The sequence below is a fragment of the Neolamprologus multifasciatus genome, chromosome 1 (genome assembly GCF_963576455.1).
Source record: "Neolamprologus multifasciatus chromosome 1, fNeoMul1.2, whole genome shotgun sequence".
NCBI lineage: Eukaryota > Metazoa > Chordata > Actinopteri > Cichliformes > Cichlidae > Neolamprologus > Neolamprologus multifasciatus.
The window spans coordinates 10181542-10206831 of NC_140439.1; the positions used below are offsets into that span (position 1 = coordinate 10181542).

General features: G+C 39.3%; 1 long non-coding RNA gene across 1 annotated transcript; it reads right to left on the bottom strand.

Moving 5' to 3' along the window:
* Positions 1–1639: 1639 nt before the first annotated feature.
* On the bottom strand, positions 1640–25205 carry LOC146525324 (uncharacterized). Its single transcript, XR_014874922.1, has 2 exons — positions 25091–25205; positions 1640–24595 (listed from the first exon to the last, which is right to left on the bottom strand). It is a non-coding gene; the product is annotated as an uncharacterized LOC146525324 (long non-coding RNA).
* Positions 25206–25290: the final 85 nt, after the last annotated feature.

Sequence of the window (25290 nt, forward strand, 5' to 3'; positions counted from 1 at the left end):
ACTCGAGTATGGCCTCCTGAACTGCATTGTTAAAGCAAGATGGCAGAGTGCTGTCCAGAGCTTTCAGATTTTCATGTTTTGGTTATAAAGGTCTCAGACAAAGAGGAATGACAAGAACAAAGTCGATATTGCTCTGCCTTTTCTTGCATGGAGAGCTCTCGGAGCTACTGAGGGTCTCTCAAGTTAGTTGTGGTTTCTGTTGGTTTTTTATTTTTGTTTTTTTTGTATTTTTTCTCTTTCTATCTTTTTATTCTTGATAACAACACAGGATAGCAATTAAATGAGACATATCCATGACAAGGACACGGAGGACTTGCAAGAACAACAGAAACTAGAAAACAATCGTTTTAATACAAGGGACGGTGTAATGCACAAATAACTGCTGTGCAAGTAAGTTTAACTATATTCCCATCACAGATCAAATAAAAGATAGGATTAAATAAATGTTAATATTAAAATAAATAACATTAATAATTATCATCTTTATCCCCTATTTGCTGTGATGAATCTGTAATGTTACAGATTTGCCTTAAAGCGTTCCTTTTTGATAAAGTATAGTCAGGGCTGGATCATGTGACCCGGAATCCTCCTTTAGTTATGCTGCAATAGGCCTAGGCTACTGGGAGCCTTCCCATGATGCATTAAATGTTCCTCCTTCTATCACCTTTTTTTTACTCACATGTGTTTATACACCACTCTGCATTTATCATTAGTTATTTATCATATTCCAGAGCATGTCTTTTGTCCTGTCTTCCTCCCTTTACCTCCAACCAGTTGTGACAGATGGCTGTCCCTCCCTGAGCTTGGTTCTACCAGAGGTTTCTTTGTGTCAAAGGGGAGTTTTTCCTTCCCTCTGTCGCCAAAGTGCTTGTTCATAGGGGGGGTCATCTGATTGTTGGGTTTTCTCTGTATCATTGTACAGTCTTTACCTTACAATAATAAGTGCATTGAGGCAATATATAGATAACATTGAACTAATTTGAAATGAGAAACATTTGGAGTGACCACTTAACAATTTGGTCTATTTTCGAAATAAATATATAAAAAAGTAATGCACTGGGCCAGCTCAGCAACACAAAAACGTCTTTAAGACTATGAAAGTAAACTAAAGCAGACAATGGTGAAACTCTTTCCTTGGCCTCCCTAGGCCAAAGCGAGAACACTTGAGCAGACAGGGTTATCATGGTCAGCATCTCCAAACAAGAGACACTTCCATGGATGTAAAAAGGAATAAAAAAACAGGCTGCAAGGTTAGTGTCACACTGGTGGCCCTCAGAAACAGAAGTGTCAAGTTAGATTAGGGTATCTAAAAAAGCCTGTTCAAATCTGGACTCTCAGGACAGATTAACCAGAATGGGGAAAATAGAGAAGTATGGAAAGTGAAAGGAACAGCTTTCTTACAAACATCTGTCAAACATGGTGGAGGCAATGTTATGGTATGGGCAGCTGCCAGTGGAACTGAGTCACTAGAGTTTATCGATGATGTGACTGTTATTAGAAGCAGCAGGATGGTCAGTGTGCAGGGTTGTACTCTGCTCAGATTCACCCTGTTGCTAAAACTGATCAGATGGCCCTTCGTAGTGCAGTTGGATAACGACCCAAATCATATCATGATGAGTTTATTAAAGTAAAGGATCAGAAATGATAGATAGATAGATAGATAGATAGATAGATAGATAGATAGATAGATAGATAGATAGATAGATAGATAGATAGATAGATAGATAGATAGATAGATAGATAGATAGATAGATAGATACGATGGAGGGTTCTAACCCCAGAATCTTGGAATGAATTATGGATTTGACGGGGAGCCTCAGTGGATGGATCAGCAGTGCAGTTACCTGAGAGCTCCTTGAAAGGCTTGTCAGTAAATGATTCAGAGATTATTTGCAAAGACAGAGGGAGTAGTGAATTACAAAGGTTGTCAGCACTCGTCTCCATCTCAGCCCCTGAGACACAAATGGGTCTCCTCGTAGCTGTGTTCCTCAGCTGAAAACAAGCAGGAGTAAACCAAACACTTTAGATGCCTGGTTAAATGTCTTGCAAAATAGATAATTAAATGAATGAATGAATGAATGAATGAATGAATGAATGAATGAATAAATAAATAAATAAATAAATAAATAAAATTGCGTTGCTTTGTTTATGCTAATCTTGATTGTTAAACCAGATGTCAAAGTGAATATTATCAGTCATGCAGAAGATAAACTGAGAGTAGATGAAAATATCTGCCTGGTCACAAGTGCCAGCTGCTGGCAGAACATAACTAAGAAGGTAACTTTAGGTAAACTAAGAATGGAAAAACACACTCACACAAAAACGTTTCTTCTTCTTCAAGACAGCTTTCTAACAGCAGAGTTTGTGCGTGTCCCATTAAAACTGATGTATTTAAGCTAAATCCAAGATAAAGGCTACTGAATTGAAAACTTCTTTTTGCTTGATGTCAGTCTTTCAGTTTGGATCTAACATGGACTTAAAATGTAAGTCAACAGCACTAATTCATTTAAAAGGCCAGGCGTGGTGTGGCCACAGTGTTGAGTGCGAGGGTTCTTGGCATCTGAATGACTGTTGGCCGCTTGGGGACTTCCCCTCCTGGGCCCAGGCCAAAAGAAATTGTGTAGCAAACATGTCCAGTGACTTCCCCCTTTTTCTAATTCTGTAAATCTAAAGTTTTGAAAAAAGGAATTTTAACTTCTCGGTTTAAAATTTCACTTTTAAGGAGAGCAATTCATCTTAAGGGTCACCGAAGCTTTGTTGAACTTGCATATCCTCCAAAACAACCCGAGCATGTTGGGATGACTCTCGTGGAAGCCAACCACTATGATGACACAGATAGGGAGACCATGGCAATCTGCTGCAGTGTAAACAAAGCACCAGAAAAGCACTGGAATGTCTCTGCAGTGGGAGCTGGAGTATGAGGTCAGCCAGAGGCCAAGGCAGGTGGTATATATCAGAATCGAGGCTGACATCTCAGCATTAAGTTATCCAAACAAGAGGCAGGCGGTATGTTATCCTGCTAGCGCTGGAGGAGGAGCGGCAGGAGCAGGAGGAGGAGATGATAGAGAAGGAAGGAAGAGTCAAGGGGGGGGGGGGGGGTGAAGGAGAATGAGAACAAGGGGGAGTGACCATATAATCGTCTTCTCATCTCTCCCCCAGTCCCAGAGGAGAGGCCACACCAGTTAGCATAAAAGGCTAAACATAACATGAAACTTGCTGCCTTTTTGAAGCCTTTGATCCCATCGCTGATCCTGAGAGTCTAAGCCACCTATCACTGGCATCAAGTCCAAGATGGTTTACAGCACAGGAGACCCCCAGCCATCCAGACTTTGGACTTGCACTGATGCAGGGCTGGGACCACGTGTTTGACGACTGACGAAATCAGTTCAGTGCTTCTTCTAGGCCCACCTGGATCTGGCTCAGAACGGGTTAGGCATGGTTTGCTGATCCTTGCATGCAGCTCATCTCTGAACCTGAGCCATGCAAGGATCAGCTCTTCTTAAATGGCTAGATTCAAAACAAATAAGGACACATTTATGTTATTATTGCCACATGTAAAAGCCTTAATTGAGTCAAAGCGGTTTGTGCTTTTATTTTTAGTGTAATCTTTTTGTTCTTTTTCTTCCTTTTTTTTAGATAGGAGGAAATAACAAGATGACGGGAAATGAGGAGCACACAACAAAGGTCAGAGGCCAAAGACAAACAGAGGAAGGCACCAGCATCTTAACCCCTAAACCACCAGGATGTTCCAGGTCTGACTTTTACCTAAGAAGGATCAAGACTTTTAGCACGAGTACATAAGCACAGTGTGAACCCAAGGATCATTTATTCTGTAGTGTTGGGTTAAATCTTCTTTAACAGCCATTTTTATTACGGCCCTAAGTCTTAATCTAGAAACTGAAGGAGGAGGTTGGCTTCAGGTGCATGAAGTAAAGTTCAGCATTTCACACCAAATTAAACTCATTCAGCTACTGAACTGGATCTGCTGCTTCTTTCTGGATAAGATGAAACATGTGGCTATAAAAGACTCACTGGCTGTGTCATATAGCTTTGTCATCTTTAAGTTAATAACTTCAGCACAGCATCCAATTTGAGGTATTGTAGGTAACTCCTGTAATCGCAAACCTGCGCTTACACCAGGTAGTCGTCATCTTTAAACTATGAAACTATGTCTTTAATCAACATTACCTCTTTTACTGACTGTACCATTTACCATCAGACTCCAATTTAAAGCCAAGGCCACTCAGTGATGTGTGAAATTCTGACCTTACTGGGATTCAGGAATTAAATAATCTTCTCATCCGTGACAGTAATTTTGCGAGCAGCCCGCAAATCCAGGAGATTACAGGCTCGCCACTCACCACCAGATCAAGACAGTTCACCATAAATGGAGTTGAGGAGCAGTAAACAATAATTACAAGCCGAGCTCCTGATATGACCTATTATGGAGAGGCAAATGAAGCTATGATGCTGCTGGCACATAATAGCAGGCTTTGTAGGGCATTATACTATATTGGCATAGGCAGATATTTTGGGGAAAACATTTACATGGCCTTGAAATAATAATACATGGTTAATGTAAAAAAGGTTAAAAAGGTTAAAAAACCAAAACTTCAGTCATTTTTCTATTTTAATTTCAGACTCAGGACTCCTCAGTGAGGCTTTCAAGTCAGTTGTCAAGTCTGTAAAATATGTGCTGATTCTAATCAAGCTTATATAAATTTGTAATCTTTGAAAAAAGTATCAATGTCACACAGTTTACACTCAGACAAACACCACAGCGTCAGTTTGTTAGAGTTTATTTATTTTAAAGCGTTTCAGTGGTCTCTTGTTTTCATTTTCACTTGTTTTTCACCACAGTTAGATATTATTCACATGTGCCCCTCTGTTTCTGCTTCCAACACCAGCCACTTTTCTCTGTTTACCTAATAAGGTCCTGAGAATGAGCTCCTATTGTTCAGCGAGGCGATCCAGTTACAAAGGTAGGCTCCTGAGACGTCTGTTTTTATTACTGCAAAAAACAATTTCTGCTTTTGTCAAAAGTGTCACATGCTTATTTCAACACAGAAGAAAACTTTACACCTTATTCACACCTGGAGAAAACAATCCGTAGATATTCAGTCTGTAGTCAAGGTTGTAAGCTTTAGCAAGAATAAGCTTGAATGTAGTTTTCATTATTTGCCCTCTATTTCTGTGCCACAGCCTTCATTAAAAATACAACAAATGTACACTTTAAAGTTTATAGTAAATATAGAGAAAATCTAAAGCAAATGAAATCTAGAGGAAATTTTACCTTTATATAACCAGGTCAATCCCACTGAGATGTCTTTTAGAAGGGAGACCACCCCAAGAGGGCAGCAACATAGATACACAGGACACACATCAAATGAATTTAACAACTAAAACACACAGACAAGGTTAACTTTAATGATCTCACCAGAGCTTTTTCATCAGAACAACGTCTTAAAATTAAGTTCAGATTGTAATTTACTCCCAGCACTTGGTGCCAAAACTCAAAATGCTTTCTCCCCCAATTCAGTTTTTATTCTGTGGATTATAAAATGCAGAACATCCGTAGATCTGATATCATGACTTCCATGTTTCCTTGTTAACAAGCATGAGAAATAAGACGGAACAATAACCAAAATAGTTTTAGAAATAACCTCATACCAATGACTGAGGCTTCTAATGCATGAAGATGTCCAATTGACTTCAGAATAAAGTACACATTGGTGAGTAAGGGGACTGCAGTTGGTGATGAATCTCAGGCCTTGTGATACACTCAGTCCAGCATGCGAAGACAATGAACAGAAGCATTCATATACAACACATCTCCATAATCAACGACGGGCAAAAAAAAGTTGTCTCCACCGATAAAATCTTTATTAAAGTTACTTTTTTTTGTTTTGTTTTACAGCATCTTGAATATTTTCCTTTAAAGACAAAAGATCATCCTTTTTAAATCCTAGATAATTACAAACAGACACAAGCTCAATTTTGTTACCTCAGGCAATACCGATTTGAAGCTGTAAACAAACTACATTTTGCTTTGTCTACATTTAAAACAACTTGTAAATGACAAAGTTATACTTGTATTCTATCAAAGGAAAATTGTAAATACTAAAAGGCCTCAGCAGGAATGGGCGCTGCACAATATATGACAATATCATCTGTGTAAACGTGACTGGAAGCAACAACAATGATCAGCAAACCATGAAAAAAGCAAAAAGTAAACTCCACTAAACAGTACATTTTAGTTGCTACTTTCTTCCACAACACTGTTCAAAAACCCAGACACCAATCTGGGTTCATTATTAACTGCAGAAGTAACTCATTCAGTGGGGAAATGTCAAACGCAGGCTGAATATGGAGTTAAAGCAGACACACCTGCACTCAGATGATCTGAAACCTGCTTTCTCATGTAAAGAGTATATCCTGAGTATGATCAAGACCAGGATACACTTTCACCGGATTTTATGTAAACTCTTCTTGATGCATTGCCTGGCTGCTTTTCAGCTTTTAGAAACTGACAGACCCAAACTAAGCTAAACCTCAAAAGAACGTGAGTAGCTCCGAGCGCTGGGCAGCGGATTGGTCTTCCATTGTGTTTCTTCTTGGTTAGATTCTGATTAACCACTAAACCAACATAGCTTACGTGCTACACTTGCGTGCAAATCTACAGCAATGCATGTGTGCTGAGAGAGAATAAAAGCACCATGATCACCCGATTCACTTCATATCACAAGCCCAACATGATAACTCATCCTGCTTTCTGTCCTCTTCCCCCTATAGAAAGTAGACTCAGGTACATGAGAAAATGTGTATTTACTTCCATCTGCCTGATTGTTCACATTGCCCATTAAAGCTATTTCCCCCTCTCATCCGGCCTTTAAAATTTGTGCATTAAATGCTTCAAGTTTGTTCTTTGTAACAATGTCAAGCTTGTGATTCGTAGTGGTTCCGATCATGGATCAGACCAACTCTGCTATCCTCAATTTGTTTATGAAAGCTGCTACAGCCACCAGCTAGTTACTGAGGTCGTTACTGAGGGTCGTTGGATTTAAAATCATTTGTAAATGAAGGGCACTCGTATATTAGTGGCATTAACACTGTTTCTGATTTAATAGATAAATAAAAAGATTTTTATGGAATAAAATGGCTTTTTGTATTTTAACCTTTATTAGAATTCCACAGTGACGATGAAGTGAAACAAATACACATCCCACACAAGCATATCTTTTCTTTAACAGAATGAAGACAGATAAATTCAGCAGGTGTTCTCCTCCTGTCTTAAATATTCCTCTGTCTTTCTCTCCTTGTGGCCTCACTCACCTTGACCTTCCCTGGCTGCAGATGGCCACACCGGCTGTGTGAGTTTTCTCAATGGGCCCTTTTGTTTCTCTTTATCAAATACATTGAAACAATACTCTCATTTATTTAATGTGGTATACTTTGATTCCCCCGTTCATGATGAGACACAGTGTTTCATGCTTAGTCATTTAAAAATATGTCATATGTACAATATTACTCTACATAGGTCCACAATTTATTGGACAAAGATGGGGTTTTTTGTAGTTTTGCTTCATCCACTATCCCCCACCATAGTGACTTTTAATATAAAATGGCATGGACATCACCACATCCTGCATTGCCTGCCATGAGATGCTTTGCTAGGTGTTGCTGCCACCTTCAGTTGTTGCTTGTTTGTGGGTCTCTCTGCTTCCAGTTTTGTCCTCAGTACCTGAAAAGCAAGCTCTGTTGGGATGAGATCAGGTCCCTGACTTGGCCATTGAAAAATATCCTAATTTTTTGGCTTTGTGAAACTCTTGGTTTGCTTTTGCAGTTTGCTTTGGGTCACTATCCGTTTGCTCTGTGAAGCTTTATTAGATCAGTCTTGAAGGATCTGGCTGAATCTGAGCAGAGAGTGTAGCCCCTTTACACTACACAATTCATCCTGCTGCTTCTATCCGAGGTCACTTCATCAATAAACACTAGTGACCCCTAACCCACTGGCAATCATAAATGCATGGGTGCCAGTTTAGCTCAGTGCATTGAGCGGGCGACCACATGCCATATGGCTGATTGTGGCTGGTCTGGGTTTAAATCCGACCCGTAGTGCTTTGCTGCATGTCTCTCTCCCTCCACTTTCTTGTCCTTTCTTGACTGTGTCTGTCAATAAAACTGAAAAAGGCCTAAACAAATAAATGCACATGCAGGAGCAATGCTTCTGCTCTGTTTGACAGATGATGCGGTATGCTTTGGTTCACGAGCTGTTGCGCTGCTTCCATTCTTTTCTCTTCCCAATATTCTGGTTCAATTTGATCTAGGGTTCAATGAACCAAAGAAACTTTTCAGTTGTGAAAAGTTCAACTGTGCAGGCTCTTTTAGATGTTTTCTAGCAAAGTGTAATCTGACCTTCTTCTTGTATTGTAACCGGTGGTTTGCACCCTGTTGTAAACTGTCGTTATTTTCATTCATTAAGGTGTCTCTTCATTGTAAACTTTGACAATGACATGGCAATTGTGTTTCTGACTTGATTAGATTTTTTAAAGATATTTTTCTTAGCCATGGAAATAATTCTGTCATCATACACTTCAGTTGTCTTCTGTGGTTTTTGTAGCCTTTTAGTGTTGCTGCGCTGGTTGGTGCATTTATCCTTTATATGAATGAACCAGATTGTGGATTTGGACACCAGTAAAGTTCTTGCCATGGCTTTTATATTGATTGTTTGTTTAAAAATCAACTGAGGTATTGTATTTTCCAACAATTTATGGTGCTCACTATGTCAAGTAATGATTTCAGATTGTACAGAAAACCACAAATGCAGCAAAAAACCTTCGCTTTTTAATAAAATACAACAGATATGTCTGTGCAAGCTTAGTCTTAAATATAATTCTGTTGTTGGTCATTCAAATTAATCTACACTGCTTTTGTTTTCAAGGTACAGTGTATGTCTCTGTTCCTCGTCCTTCAGGCTTTATGAGCTGCACACATGTAGGCAGCAAAACATGACATCATCACAGTTCGGAAAAGTTGCACAAAAAAAGTTGGGGAAGTTTTAGCTGATGTCTCAGTCCATTGTCTCAACTAGAGCATCTTCCATTGCCCCCTTTAGATAAAAGTCCCCCAGAAACTCTGTGTGTTACATTTTTGATAAGAGATGAGCCCTGAAAACAGCGGGTAGCATCTAAATTATGCAACCGTTTGCATCCTCTTAGGGGCAAAAGTAGAGCTGGGCTGAGTTGTCGAAGGGAACGAGCCATGACAGGCCGGGTTGTGGGGGGGATGGTGAGTATGCATTATGAATGGTGCTAAGTATGCCTCAGCTGGCGGAGCTGAGTGGGGGTGATGGAAAGCGATGGGATAGTGCCAACCTATTGGTTGCCCGTGGGTAATGCACTTTATCTTACCTCCAAAAACATTTTCTCTGATTCTGTTCAGCCATTAAAGCCCCCCACCTGCCCACCCGCCCACTTTTCTACACATCACCTGCTCTGGGCCTAAAATGTTCACCGGAAAAACAGAATCTCCACTTTCTCCAAATAAAATTCATGCAGTTGCTTAGTGCAAGAACAGCCAGGAAGATGACTAATAGCTTGTAACAAACAGCACTTCTAGGATTGAGTTGGATGTTCAGAGAGCTGTTTTTTAGATAACTTTAACAACATTGCATCAAAGAAGCCAGACTACCTTAGTGCTTAAAAGTTCATCATATATCCGTATATATTTTAGGTGTTCTTGGAACTGATCCAGAATGTTGACCAAAAATGAATAAAGTAAGACATAAAATATTTCTATCAATCAATCAAAGCCAAAAAATGAAATAATGTCCACAATAGGATGTTTTTACTCAAATGTTTTTAACTAGATTTGATTCAAGAATTTTCAGCATTTTTCTTGTTATTTTTTATTGCCTCGTCACTAAATATTGCCAATATATATATCGAACAGAATCTATATATATATGTATGTTTTGTATTACTTCTCAAAATGGCAACCCTCAGTCCTTCCTGTATGAAATGTCCCATGATCCTTCAGCTTTTCTCATGCAGTCAGCCTTGGGGGAGAACTCTCTCTGGAATTCTGCAATGCTCAGCCGAGTCGCTAAACCAAGTTTAATATTTGATGAAATTAGTTCTGCTCACTGATTCTGCACTCTTACTTCTGCTGAGTGACTCCAGCCCCAAACTGCAACCTGATTTTTCCTTTTTGGTTTTGATTGTTTGCGACATTTCACACCTAATGTGAGACAATTTAAAGCTATTTGAAAAAGAAAAAGCTCCATTTAGAAGAAACCAACTAAGCAAGAACTTAACCTTTATGTGTGACAACCAGTCTCTAGACAGTAAACATATACTGCACGTGACAAATTATGTTTTAGAGCATAGTAGATGTCTATGTTTACATCATCTCTAACAGGGAAGAGATGGAAAATTCTGAAAAAGGGACTGTCATATGTTAAAAGCATAGTTCTTACAGTAACCGTCTTCAACAAAACTCAAACTCTGTCTGATGAAATTTGGGGACGTTTCCTCTGAAAGGTCTCCGTGTGATTACACTACACGTCATAAATCTGTGTACACATGTGCCTCACCGTTACTGCTTATAAAAAAACTTTTTCATTTTATAGACATTATGAATGGAAATTTTAACAAAATTATTAACATTGATTTTTCTTGTCAAATTTTCCAAAAGGAAATATAAAAAAGTCAAGAAGTGCTTGCCACGTCTGTCCCATTAAACCTAGAAACCAAAGTATTTGTGCACGGCCACATATCCCCGTGCTTGCCGGAACACATTTGTGCACATAGAGCAGATGTTTCCTCACAAGGATGCACTTCTCTTTGCAGATTCTGTTTTTTGACTGGCGCGTGCCTTTTTTGTGCATAAGACTAATGAAATGCCATTAAAAAGTAATTTCCTTGTTTTCTTGTCCAGAGTGAACACATTTAGTTCACTGCTAGTACTGAAATGATTTTTTTTTTTTTTTTTTACCACATCTTTATAATTCATAACACAGGCTCGATTGCCCTACTACTCAGTCTCCCCAAACTGCCAGCTCTCACTCTCTTTGCACTAAACCTATATCAGACCTATAAACTGTAATTAATGAAGCTTAATATAATAAATGAGCTAGCACAATTAAAAGAAAAGGGGTTCATTTTATCCTTTAGTGTATCTGAACCTTGGAAGACATTTGAACTTTATCAGAAAATTACAAAATTAGTCGGTTTTTAAGAAGTGCAAACATTTGTGCAAAAATACGATTTTTTGAATTTAAACATTTCCCTTTTTGTCTGAAATATGCTGAATCCCTAAAAATAGCTTCTCCTAATTCCAGGAAGGCATGTTTAGATTTCACGGAAAAGAAAAATGATAACCAGAAGAAATGTGGGGAAGAGCAAAGATATTTCAACTCACGAGTTCACTGACAGCACAGTCTTACTCCTAGGTAACATAAAGTCTTAATCCGTTTGTAGCTGGATTGTAATAAATTAGAGATGTTACTTTCCAAGCTCAGGCTTCAGGATGAGCAAATGGCGTAAAAGCCTGGTGTTTATTTGGGACAGATTGATTTAGTGTCTCTGAGTAGGACTGAACTCGGTCCTGCTTCTCTTAACTGCCTTGTTATTGTCCATTAGAGGAGAGCCATGCCTGAGATCTGTGGCGCGGAGAAGGAACAGGAGAATGTGCGTTGAACATGTGTTTGGACTGGAGTCCAGTGATTGATTCTGTTTGAGATTTACCCACCATCGCTACCAAAGGACTTGCACCGTACTCAAGCCTGGGCTGAGGACACAGTAAATGTGACAACAAAGAAGAAGTGAGAAGTTTGTGCAAACATGGTTAAAGAACATATGATGTTGGGGGTTTTTGAGATACTTCCTTTTTAACTTTTTAACTGCTGAGCGTCTGATTCTGAACACCTCTGAAATGCAACTCTCAGGCATATCTATGCTTGGCCCCACTTATCTAAAAATGCATTGAGGAGTAGATCTGACTGAATAGCTAAGTGAGATCATCTTGGCAGCAGCATCTTGCTAGCATGTTAACAGTGACGAGTACTTTTGCATATATAATGGCTACGTTTAGATTGATAGCACGCTAACATTTGCAAATTAAACATTGGTAGAAATCACACAATTTATAACAGATGGAAAACTGAAATTAATGTAGCCTTCACTGGGCTTTTTGGATGTCACCATCTTGCTGTCTGGAAAGTGGATCTGACCGAGGAATGAAGACACTTCATACACAATACAATTTTTAAAATAAATTAAAACTTAAAACTAGGAAAATGTTTTCTGATGTAATAAATCAGGATAATTTTCTCATAGACGTGTAAACAATCACCCCTGTTGGCATCTAGGAAAGAGTACAATGTTTGCTAAAAGTGTTTCTCACAGATCTGGAGGTTTTAGTGGGGGTTAAATGTTCTGTCATCCCAAAGAAGGCACACAGAGTAAACAATTACCTTATACAAGGTCTTTCTCTCCAAGTAGTTCATTTGCAAACAGTTTGTGAAAACTGTCACTGATAGTATAACCAGCTGCCTCTCCAGGCATTATTTCCTGCCACAGATGGACTCAAACTCCACAGACTGCACTTCATAGTTGTTTTTCTACTCTGCAGTCTTGCTGAGCTCACCACGGCAGTTGTCCACCTGCTGCAGGTTTTGTCCCTCTAAGTCATGGAGAACAAAAAGGACTAGCATCCCCAGCTGTAATCCAAGGCAGTGGAACAAGAGAGAGAACCAGGTTAGTCGTGGGAAAAGGCAGGAAATGAGGCTGATGACCAGCACGTTAGCAGCAATTGAACTTAGTAGTAAATCAGTTGCAGTTGGTGCTACAAAAATGGCAAATCTACATGAATGAACATTAATATATCAGGTTAGGCAATCCAAGTGAGTCTATTTATGAAACGGACTGGTGAGAAATGGCAACAGCTTTATAATAAATGGAGTTGCCTGCTGCCTGCCGAATAGAAAAAATCAATCTTTGCTAGTAGTGTTTCTCACAGGTGAACAATTTTCAGTTGGATGTTGGATAGGTTAAAATTTTTAACCTACAAATTTTATAGAAAAGCAAGGCTCCAGAGATTGCCAGACGTATATTATTAGTATTATTATTATTGATCTATAACAGTGACATGAATGTGACGCTATCCAAGAGCTTTCACGATTTTTCATCCCTATTTAGCCAGTGTTGTACAAGTTCAAGTTTTGCAAGGACAAGTATAGTTCATATTGTTTAAAAGGAACAGATTCATAATTCGCAGTATAGAATTTACAACTAAGTTGACCAAAAGTATTGTTTATTTCTGCATTTGTTTATCTGAGCTGCTCTGAGTTTTTCCTTTCAGTAGAACGCACGTCAGACTCTGACAATTCCCAAACTAAAAGAGCTGTTTCAAACTACTGAAGAATCATAGACAGAATACTTTCATAAGAGAAGTATGCAAATGCATTCATGTTGCTTGCAATTATACTATAGAAACACAAGTATTAGGTCACACCTCTTCATCTTTATATTCAGGCATTTTCTGTCCCATTACCACAGGTGTATAAAGTCAGCCACCTAGCCATGCAGCCTGCCTTTACAAACATTTGTGAAAGGATGAGGTGTTCTAAAGAGCATAATCTGACGTCACCATTGCAACATGTCAGGGTTTTGGGTTTTTTTTACATTTCTTGCTCTTAGATAAGTGGTCTTATTGGATGAGTGGGAAGATTTAGGAACCACAGCAACTCAGCCATGAAGTGTCTGAACACATAGAGTTACATAATGAATTCATTAAACCCAATAACTGCAGAGATCCAAAGGTCCTCTGGCATAAAACATCAGCAGAAAAACTGTGCACCAGGAGTTTTGTGGATTGGGTTTCCATGGCTGAGCAGCTCCTACAGGTGTAATATTTAGGTGGTCCACTACTTAATCATTAGTGTATTTCCCAAGAGTAGCCAAATGCCTCAACTCAATGAGACATTTCAGACTGGCTGCCAGTGTGGGTGACATCCTGACTCATGCACGTTAGCTTTTTTGTGTCAGGATGTCTTCTGATTTTGTTCTTAAAACTCCTTCATTGGACTGTCTTCAGTGCTATCTGTCTGAAGTGCTCTTAGCAGTAGCTACAACAACAGGTCGTATTACTGTTTACCGTCCAATACATGTGCATTGATCGCTAGAAGGTTCTTTAATAGCAGTAAAAAACATAAATGGCAATCCACTGATGTTGCAAGATTTCAGTCTGGACTTAAGTTGGACTTAAGATGGCTAAATAAAATCCATTGATCCAAGCTCTCTGGATAAAGTCTTACAAAATGCTTTTCATTCTGTGATAATATTATGTGTATTTGTATATTGGTATGAAGTTAAAAAGTGCATTAGATTTTCTCTGTTTTCAGGAAACCTGAAATGTGGTTTTGAATTTCACTCCTTTTTTTTTAGCGTCACAAACTTGCTTGAGCTTCTGCACCTTGCCACGCTCAACGTCACATATTTCACCCATTTGTGCCGGTTACAAACCAGCACATCACAGGTTATAGCCTCAGTGATTTGCTGGAAACTTTCATATCATCTCCACAGTTGACTCATTCGTCACACCACAAAAATAGAACACCGCAGCTCTCGGCTTGCACTGGCGGTAGACAGAGGCCCGTTTAACTGTCGTCACAGCGCTCTGAAAGCCTCTTAGAGCCTGTATATGTAACATCCTGGGGAGAAAAAAAAGTATATGGGCTGCAAGGGGTTTACATTTGTTCAACCATATTTGGATTTTCCATCTTTGAACAGGTCAGCTTTAAAGTTGTCAGAATTATAACTCAGTTTGTGCTTTGAGGTTGGTTAGTTTGGCTTTAATAAACACACGGAACTCACAAAACATCTGGATCATATGAAAGTGACTAAAACAGAGGGGAAGGGGTGTTGAGAAAAGACAAACGGTTTTAGTTCAGTGGCTAAAGTCTACAGAATGTTTACACAAATCCATACAATCACACACACCGCTAGTCTAACAAGTGGAAATGAAATTCCCTGTGAGAAATCACTTATAATAATGTTATCGTTCAATAAATGACTGCAAATGTGATGAGATTTACAAGTGAAAATTGAGATTTAACCGTATTTCATTAGGCCCCCTAACACTGCTACACAGCTGTTATGAAGTCTTCTGTTTATGAGTGGGCAGCGGGTCGTTTACATTCCAGAGGCGCTGCCCAAAAACAGAACATTATCATGTCTCACAGCTGAGAAAAAAAGTGTTCAAACACAGTCTAAAGATGGTCTGCTTGTTTTGGGTGCTACAAAAAGTACCCACAAGTGAAGGAAAAGGGTGAAGGGTGGGGGTCTGATTGTTATCTAAAGGTCTTCCCGTGTTGGAAATCCCTGTGATGAGGGAATAGTTATCTGCAGCTACCCTCTACCATCCTCCTACTAGCGTTAAATATTACATGCAGCAAAGATTTTAACAGAAAATCCTCACAATAAAACATCAAGCAAGAGATCCCAGGCAGTTTTTCCTTCATATTTTCTCTGTCATTCACGCTACGCATTCATCTTATTTGGTCTCTGGAGAGACTTTGAATAAGAGCGCATTCACTTTATTTACAGATTGGAGATTGGGTTAAGGAAGCAACAACATAGTTTAGTTAATGTGTCTTTCCGCTGCTTGGAGGTCCATCCCTGAAGCCTGTTTCATGAAACCCTTTTCATTCACTTGTCTGCTTCCAGCATGATTGTTTTATTTACATATTAAGCTTTAGTGGATTATTTGAAAAATTTATATGCTTCATTCAGTAACAGGTAGACAAATGATTTGGAGTTTTAGTGGAGATCTGGACCAACACAGAAAAAACAATCTAACCATCTTGGTGAAGAAACTGTTTTGTTTTCCTTTTTTTTTAATTGCACATGTGCCAAAAAGTAAAATAAATATGAATTTGCACATGGCTCTTCTCTTCCCAGCTGAACTTTGTGGGGGGGTGGGGCTCCATATGTTTTACTTCAGTTCCTTTATTTTAACTTTTCCCACCCGTTTTTCATTCCCTTGAGAAGCTGGCAGCAGACTTTCAGATCCCACCAGCCCGTCTTAGATGGGAATCTGCTGCCCTTTGGTTTAAATAGCATAACCCTCGGTGTCCCATACTCCATACACAAACAGGAAGTTAAGGCCTTAATTCTGTGGGAGGATGTTGTGAAAGTGTTTGTTTTTCACTAAGTTCATAGTAACATTGCATTTCACAACAGCACCACCTCTAAAGTGCAGTAGTCAGGCAGTTTGCTGTGTTCAATTTGCTAACTTTTATTTTGGAGTATGATTCAGAAAAGCAATTTCATTCACATTTTCCCATGATGAGGAAAATCTCAGTGGACTTTTTACCCCCCTTTATCTGCAAGTTTGACTTCATGAGAAAATTACTATTTAAATGGTCCCGGCGGGTTATTTCTTCTGCACTTCCTCTTGCTAGGAATGCTCGAAGTGGGAGTGTTTCAGCATAATGGGAAATACCTTATAAGATTAAGAACATGATCATCTCTGCTCTGTCATTTCTGCAAGACTGAAAAACGAGTGTGAGAAAAACAGAGACCAACAGACTGCCAGAAGAAGAAAAAAAAAGATTTGTTTTTTATTTCAAAGCCGCAAACAATATGTAACACGCAGTCTCGCAGTAGTCCCGTGATCTGGCAAATCTTTCGGAACATTTTTTAGCTCACAGTTTTGTTTTCTGCTTTGTATGAAACAATAAACATAGTCACTGCTGGCACCGACTTTGTTGTCATTTTGGAAAACATAACAATTCTGAGATCCAAGAGTGGTGGAGGCAATGAACTGGGGTTACAGTGTGTAGCAATGATAGAATATCATATTTGTTGTGCCACGAAGTCCTGATGTAACCGAGACCTTATTTTTCTTAAAAAGTGATTCATGCTGACATGTTCAGTGATTTACAAATTCAAAGGCCTCTGCAGTAAAGCTGTGAACACAGGGATATTACCACAGTGGTCAGTGCTGTACATCTGGAGCGAGAGATGAAGAAAGGTTTGACATCTAAAAATAATAAAGAAAAAGAAACCAGCAATGCAAAAAGTCTTGTGTTTGTCTGCTTTCATTCCTCCACTGCAATGAATTATAATAGATGTTTTTAACAGATACTAAATATAGCTGCAAACAGCGATGATGGGACCAAGCAACTTAGCAGAGCTCCTGGTTGCCATGTTAGCTCAATATGAAAATGCTTAAACCATGGTTGTAGGGCCTTTTGGAAGTCCGTACACCAAGTTTGGGCAGCTGGATACTGTAGTAGTAAGACTACACACTTTTGGAGCGGGTGTCACAAGTTTGAGGGTCCTGGCTAGGCCTCCCATGCTAAAACCAAGCCCTGGAATGGCGCGGCTATGTCCGGAGCTCTGACACAAGCTACATTTTGTACTGTGTCTGTGACAAACAAAAATTTGCATTTAATTTGGTGTCAATGCATTAAAATGGTTGCTGAGAAATGACCTCACTTCCTGTTTGGTAGCATCACTACCCACTTCCTGTTTGAGTGGTTTGCTGGTTGACCATTGCGTTAAGACTGGTTAAAAATTAAAAAAAAGGACTTCAGAATCATCAATTAAGCTAACCCCACGGTGCTACAGTGGCTAGTAACACCCACCGCCATGCTGTACTCGACCTCACACCCTATGGTAGCTGGGCCAGGCCCCCGACTCTGAATTGGATGGATGGACAGACAGGAGGATGGACGGGACTTCTTCCACCTTGATTTCATCCAAGAAGCCAGTAGTACATCATTTCTTATATATAGGCATAAGCTTCAAAGGCTGTGTGCATAAACGAACCTTCAACTTTGGAAATGCTTAAGGAAACTTCATGAAAATGATAAGGTGACTGTCCACAATCAGTGTAACAAAGATGTGCTGCACCTTGGAGAGACAGTGAGGTCTATCAATTAAACAATAATCAATAAATACTCTTGTAAACAATGTTTTTATTACATAAACAAGAGTCTACTAAACAAAATTAACATGACACTGTGCCCCTTTATCAGGTGTTAATGTGGAGAATTAGAGACCCAAACTAACAAAAAACCTCATGCACTGATTTCTGTCATGAAACCTAAAATTCATCCAAAGTGAGATTCTAAGAACTGAAGTTCTCAGAAGCTGAATATGGTGTTGTTGAAGCGACAGCAGAAGTGGGCTTCTTCTTTTCTCTCGGGGGATTTGTGGGTTGATCGATAAAACTGATTTTAGTGATGAGTCATCCAGGAGAGTTTTCAGTCAATAAGGTCTCCGTTCTTATCAGTAAACTAAAAGTTGTGTGGAGTACAGGTGCTGTTGTAAAACCCAACAGTAAACATGGCATGGTATCCACATAGCTACAAAGCTGTGCAACAGTCTTGAGCCACCCATCTTTCTTTATATATTGATTACAAGGAGCCAGGATTTATTTTCTTCTTTTTAAAGTGGTCCTGACCAGGCATTCCGTAAAGGGTTTTTTTTTTTTTTGGACATCTGCTTTTGCATTCATTTTTAGTCGAGTCCATTTGAGTCGAGTACATTTTTTTTCTTTTTTTAGCTCACTTCACTGACCAATCATCAATCATTCAGCAGAAAAAATGGGCCCTAACTCAAGGAATGAAGCAGTGTTGTGTCTACACATAACAGACAACTTAACAAAAAGACAATTTTAAGTTGTATCTTTAGGCACTTTGCAGCCTGTCACAAAAACAGAAAGTTTATTACAATTTTTTTATTGGAATATACAAAATTACCAGACATGACACAGTTTGACAGACATAAAATAGTATTTTTGCACCAACAAGGCGACGGCTAAAGAGCTATTACCCCTTGGTATATCTCAAGATGGTGTGAGCAAACTGGATAAATGGAGGACAAATCTTTATCTTCATTGCAAAAATTTTAATTCAGTGGCAGGCTTGCCCCTGTGCAACTTAGGCTTTCACATATTCATAACTTGATTTATTGGCTGAATTACTCGCCTGAATTACTATGTTGCAGACTTTAGATTTAATCTTTCTCCACCTTTTCCGGTGGGATAAGGCTATGCTTAAGTACACTTTGGTACACAATAGGTTGTAACTTATACAATTTAAGGTATTAAACAGAGTTCACTTCTCAAAGTCTCATTTATCAAAAACTGAACCCAACATAGTGGACCAGTGTGACCGATGTTACGCCTTATTTTGCCATCTGAGACATAATGTCTTAAGGGTGTTATGTCACAGCCCGAAAAGGGGACATGGGCTCATCCTCCCGCAAGCCCACCACCCGCAGAAGGCTTGCTACCTGTATGTTGGGGTTCTTCCCGGTGGATGAGAGGGTTTGTTCCCTGCGCCTTAGGGTTGGGGAACGGGTCCTGACTGTCATCTACGCTTATGTGCCGAGCGGCAGTTCAGAGTACCCAGCCTTCTTAGAGTCCCTGGGTGGGGTGCTGGAAGGTGCTCCACCTGGAGACTCTGTTGTCCTGCTGGGAGACTTCAATGCTCACGTGGGTAACGACAGCAAGACCTGGAGGGGCGTGATTGGGAGGAATGGCCTCCCTGATCTGAACCCGAGTGGTGTTTTGTTATTGGACTTCTGTGCAAATCACAGTTTGGCCATAACAAACACATAAGAGTGTCCATAAGTGCACGTGGCACCAGGACACTCTAGGCCGCAGGTCGATGATCGATTTTGTAATCGTATCACCAGACCTGCGACCATATGTTCTGGACACTCAGGTAAAGAGAGGGGCTGAGCTGTCAACAGATCACCACCTGGTGGTGAGTTGGATCAGGTGGCGGGGGAGGACGCTGGACAGAACCGGTGCACCTAAACGCGTAGTGAGGGTGTGCTGGGAACGCCTAGCAGAGGCCCCAGTCCGCGAGATCTTCAACGCACACCTCCGGCAGAGCTTCAACAGCATTCCGAGGGAGACTGGGGACATTGAGTCCGAATGGACCATGTTCAGCATCTCCATTGCCGAAGCTGCTGCATTGAGCTGCAGCTGCAAGGGTGGTTGGTGCCTGTCGTGGTGGTAACCCCCGAACCAAATGGTGGACACCAGAGGTGAAGGGAGCCACCAGGCTGAAGAAGGAGTCCTATCGGGATTGGTTAGCCTGTGGGACTTCGGAGGCAACTGAAAGGCCAAGTGGAATGCGGCTCGGGCAGTGGCTGAAGCAAAAACTCGGGTGTGGGAGGAGTTTGGAGAGGCCATGGAAAAAGACTTTCGGACTGCGTCGAAGAGATTCTGGCAAACTGTCAGGCGTCCTAGGAGGGGAAAGCGGTGCTCAACCCGCACTGTGTATTGTGCTGGTGGAGCGCTGCTGACTTCGACTGAGAAAATTGTCAGGCGGTGGAAGGAATACTTCGAGGATCTCCTTAATCCCACTGACATGTCTTCCGAGGAGGAAGCAGAGTCTGGGGATGAGGGTGCGTTTGTTTTTTGCTAAAAATCATTCAACAGCTAATGAAGCTACTTCTATCCTTTCAGCCATTAATACATATAATGATAATAATAATGATTCACCTTGTTTGCACATTGTTTGTTATAAATATTGCAACAACAAAGATGTGACATATGAAAGCATTAACTGTTACTTGTGCTAATTAAGGATTTCTTTTTGGTTCCATGAGTTGTTGATAGACTGTCGACCTTTTAACACTTTAACTTGAGCCCAGCAGATTTAAATCAACCAAAATCCAGTATTTAACACTTTCAGCCACAGAGGCCGCTGTTTCCACTACTCAACAAATGTTGCTTACTATTTAAATGGAAATTAACAAGTAAAACGTTATACCCAATGAATCTACGTAGAAGTGTGGGTATGTCTGACGCATGTATCTGCACAGTGCAGTATATGCGGGTTGATTGATTTCCACCACAAGAAGCTGCTTTGTCACCCCGCTCTTGTCCTCTCTGGCTCTCACAGCAGGTGTGACAATGTCTGACAAGTGTTAGCAAAAAAGGCAGGAGAAAAATGTGGCAACCAAATGGATAAATGGTGCTATCACTGGTGAAGAGCATCCTACACATTTTAGTGGCATAAAGCTCTTTCAATAAATGCAAATTCAGTTTATATGGGATCTAGAATGAAAGCCTAGCAACATCCACACCTTTGATTGGTTTTAATGTATTCATGAAGGGAGTTATTTATTGGACAAAGTATTCATGAAACGTCACAAATGTATCCCGAGCCTCCCTCGCTCAGTGAGTGGGTGAAAAAGCTTCAAAGTTTCCTAGGACCTCAAAATGGATGTTTGGCTGTACCACAGAGGACACGGAGAACACAAGCTAAGTGCTTTAGCAGCGGGTGACGCTAACTCACTAGGACAGGCTCAGTGTGGCGTGAAGCAGAAGAGTGCTGTGCGAGGTGACTTATGGGACAATGGGGCCGCTTTTCGCAAATAAAACATGAGGCTTATCCAGAGCCTCTGAACTATACAGGCTCTGCTTCTGTCAGGTGTTTGTGGTTTGAAAGAGAGGGCGGAAAAATCTGATTTAATGGTCCTGAACTGTGTGGATTATCTTGTGGATACAATGAAGGGTAATTTAACAAGACACTTTATTGATGGTAATGCCCAGGAGCCATATTTAAAATCTACTTTTGCACTTTTTTATGTTAATTAATGTCTTATTTCACAGTGTCTTCTGATTGAAACTAAATAATTTTTACAATCAGTGAAACATACAAATCCATATATTCATGGCTGAAACATTTCCTGAATTGGAATTATTCCTTAAAATTCATGTCCTTTAACTTTCTCTATGATTTGTGGTTTAGTAAAAATACAATCTAAACTAGAATTTGAAGTTAAATTCTGAACAATGTTTGCAGGACCCCCATCAGGACAGTGGAGATTGTGAGGTTAAATAATGTGTTGAAATATCACAGGAGATAGCTTAAATAAGGGTACATTTGTTAACATGTGAAATATAAAATAGATATGATATAATTAAACTGAGAAGATCACTAGACAGGATGTTGCATTTGCAAGATCTAATATTTTGGATTCATATATTGTACTATATGCTTATCAAAAATGACAGTAGCCCAAGGAGTGCAACCAAAGACATAATAAAAAACAAATCATGCTACACAGAAAAGACCACTTTGAAACTACTGATTTAGTTGAAAGGAAACATTTTTTGACAAATGCATTTATCAATAAAAGCAGGCGGCACTCATCCAGTTCAGAAGAGCAGACTGATTTTCCCATTTTTCTTCAGCTCAGAAAAAACATACTCAAATGTATGAAAGCAATCCACAAATAAAGAATAAAACTAAACATCTCTTTTCAACCATAAATGGCTCAGCCCTCAATTATGTAAAGCCTCCATGCACAAAGGTCTATGAGTGCACCTCCAAACAACATCAAGTGTTCTTTTAAAATCAGCCGAAGAGACATATAATAAATAAGACATATTTTGTTTGGTACATCTGCACAAAGTTATCTTTAGCAGTGAAGACGGCTGTGACATAAAAGGTTTAGAGCCTCAATGACTTTTTTCTTTTTTTCTTTTTTCTGCTTCTGATTTCTGAGCAATTTATTTTTTATTTCTTTAAAATGGTTTGGCAAACTGATGGAATTGATATATGAATTTGATGTAATGAATGATATTTGTAAAAGGGAACATCATAAAATGATCAGTTCTATTATCTACGTACACACGTCTTTTTTTTTAATGTTTTTTTTAATGTTTTTCATTTTTTTAAATGGAAAAGACTGAATAAATTAATGATCATTCAGCAACACAGTTAACATTTCGTAGGCAGCGAGCGTTACTAAAGAGACAAACAGAACATAATACATGTCAGTTTTTTCACATCTTCCAAACTCAAGCATAATCTAGCTGCTAGCTTCTGGTAGAGAAGAGCCACACTTCCCCTTATCTAATGTATACTGGGGGGGTTTCTCCCTAAACCATTTCCATAAACTGTAGAACTACATCCTGTGGCAAGGAGCTTTGTCTCGAAATGAGAAACATATCCTTTAGGAAGGAGATTTGAGTAAAATGTAAATGTCCATTAAATTGTGTAAGTCCAGTACCTGTCCAGTTATAAGAATATAAACTGGGTAGCATTTTATTGTAATTCCATCTTTTACATTTATCCTGGTGTCATTTTACTTCTGATGGTATGTTTTTTTGTTTTGCTAGTTTTAACTGATGTGAAGCAGCTCATGAGTTGTATCTTAAAGGATAAATTTACTTACTAAGAACAGAACCTTAAAACCCAACTTATCTTTATCTCAGTTTATAGAGTAGATTATAATCCTTAATTTCACTGGTCAGAACCATTACTTTAATAAGTCATAGGCTGCTTTATTCAGAGTTTCTCCATTTTTATAAGCATTAAAGTTTGCCTATTTGTGCACAAATTTATGGAGGGCAGCAACAAATTATTATTTTCTCATATTCAGCTAATATGCAAAATTTGAAATTGTCTTCAAATTTTTTTTGAAAAATACAAAGATATTTAAACATTTACAGTCATACAAAACAAAGAAAAAGAAGCAAATGTATATATTTTAGGAGAAGAGAAACAGGAAACGATTCCCAGTGTCTTGATCAGAAAATCACTTTGCTGCTGATGTACAGTGCAGAAGGTTCAGACTGAATCTGCAAGCTATAAAATTAGGCCTCCATTGAAATACAGTCGCACGCCGATCACAGTGCGATAAACAGATTGTTTTTCGTTGTTTAAGGGTTTGCACTAATACCTTCTTGCTTGTGTTGAAATGTCTCACCTCTCATTGAGCGACTGGACTGTTCTTTGTCTCCAATATGTGTGTACATGTATTAAGCACTTGGGTTAAGTGTGTGCAGAAACACACTGAAAAAGCAGCTTCACTATTTTTAGTTCAAATCACTAAAGAAGAACAGTGAGAATACGTCGGTCCACCCCCCTGCTCCTCGCCCCGTGGGCTTGATTGTATTCCTATACAAAGTCAGGAAACCAGTTGGCCTCTGAGAGCTGACTTGTTGTGAGGAAACACGCTGTAGGCTGGGCTCGCATCCAGTGCTGAGCCTCGATACACAACACAAGCCGTCCCTCCACCTACGCCCCTCTTACATCAACCTGAGCCCAAACAATTAACACACAGTTATTATTTCTTCGTCGTTACGTGATTCTGTTTAGATTAGTAGAGGTTACAACATTTCTATGATGCACATTTATATCACAGTTTAAAAAGGCCCTGTTCTCTCATTTATTTTGCAGTTTATTAACTAAATTCACACAAAATCAACAAAATTACATCTCTCTCTTTTTTTTAGCACATTTTAAAATATTTTAGGCTGTTCAGCATCACGCTTGCATCTTGTGATATATTTTAAGAGGAAATTTTAAGTTCTACATTTCTGAGTATTTGTGTACCAGCTATTAAAGGTTAAGGAAAACCATAAATCATCTGTTCAGTTTTGTCATTTTACTCTGATATAGTAGAAATATTCAAAATGATCTAAATTAGAGGAGTTAGATCTCACTGTGTGTGCTCCTTCTGTCATATTCCTAAAATCAGCAGTCAGTGCTGGAATGGGTATTCAGATGTTTTTCAATGGGAAAAGCAGAAATACCACATTTACCTTCATCCTTCAGCAAAAGTGTCAGCAAGAGATAAAAAAAAAAGGGCATACATAAAGATATACTTGACTGTAAATCTGAAATGGCCTCTGCCATCGGGACACACTGAATTATATTTATTATTTCACTTTATAAAACACTTTACTGTATAATGTTCTGTATTTTACTCTTCACCAAAAAACGGTGAATAAAAGACCAAAAGCGCAATAATCTCCTAAGTTAGTGTGCAGCAGAATTATACATCCAATTATGTAAAGACCAGAATTTTGCTTAATCGTGAAACACACGTTAAGTAAATATATAACTACAAATTCAACATTACAGTAAAAATCGGCGCTTAATATTTGCTGAAAAGATTTTTTTCTTTTCTTTTTGAGAAAGGTCGTAGAAGTTGCAGGCCAAAGAGGAAAAAAGAACAAGCATATGAGTTTAGCATATAGCTAATGCCAGCAACACCAACAGTAGTTTAATTTTCGATAAAGTTAACGGGTTTGCGGTCGTTACCATTGGCTGCGAGGGGGTCCCATAGAAACGGTGATGTAGCGGCGCAGGGGCCGGGTCTTCCTGCAACAGCTGAGGCGGATCTGCAGCCTGATTACGGCTCACAGCAGACTCCAACATAATTGATGACCTAATTGAAAACCAGGAGGAGGAGGAGAGACGGGGTGGAGGGGGGAGCTCAGGAGGAGGGAGAGAGAAAGACG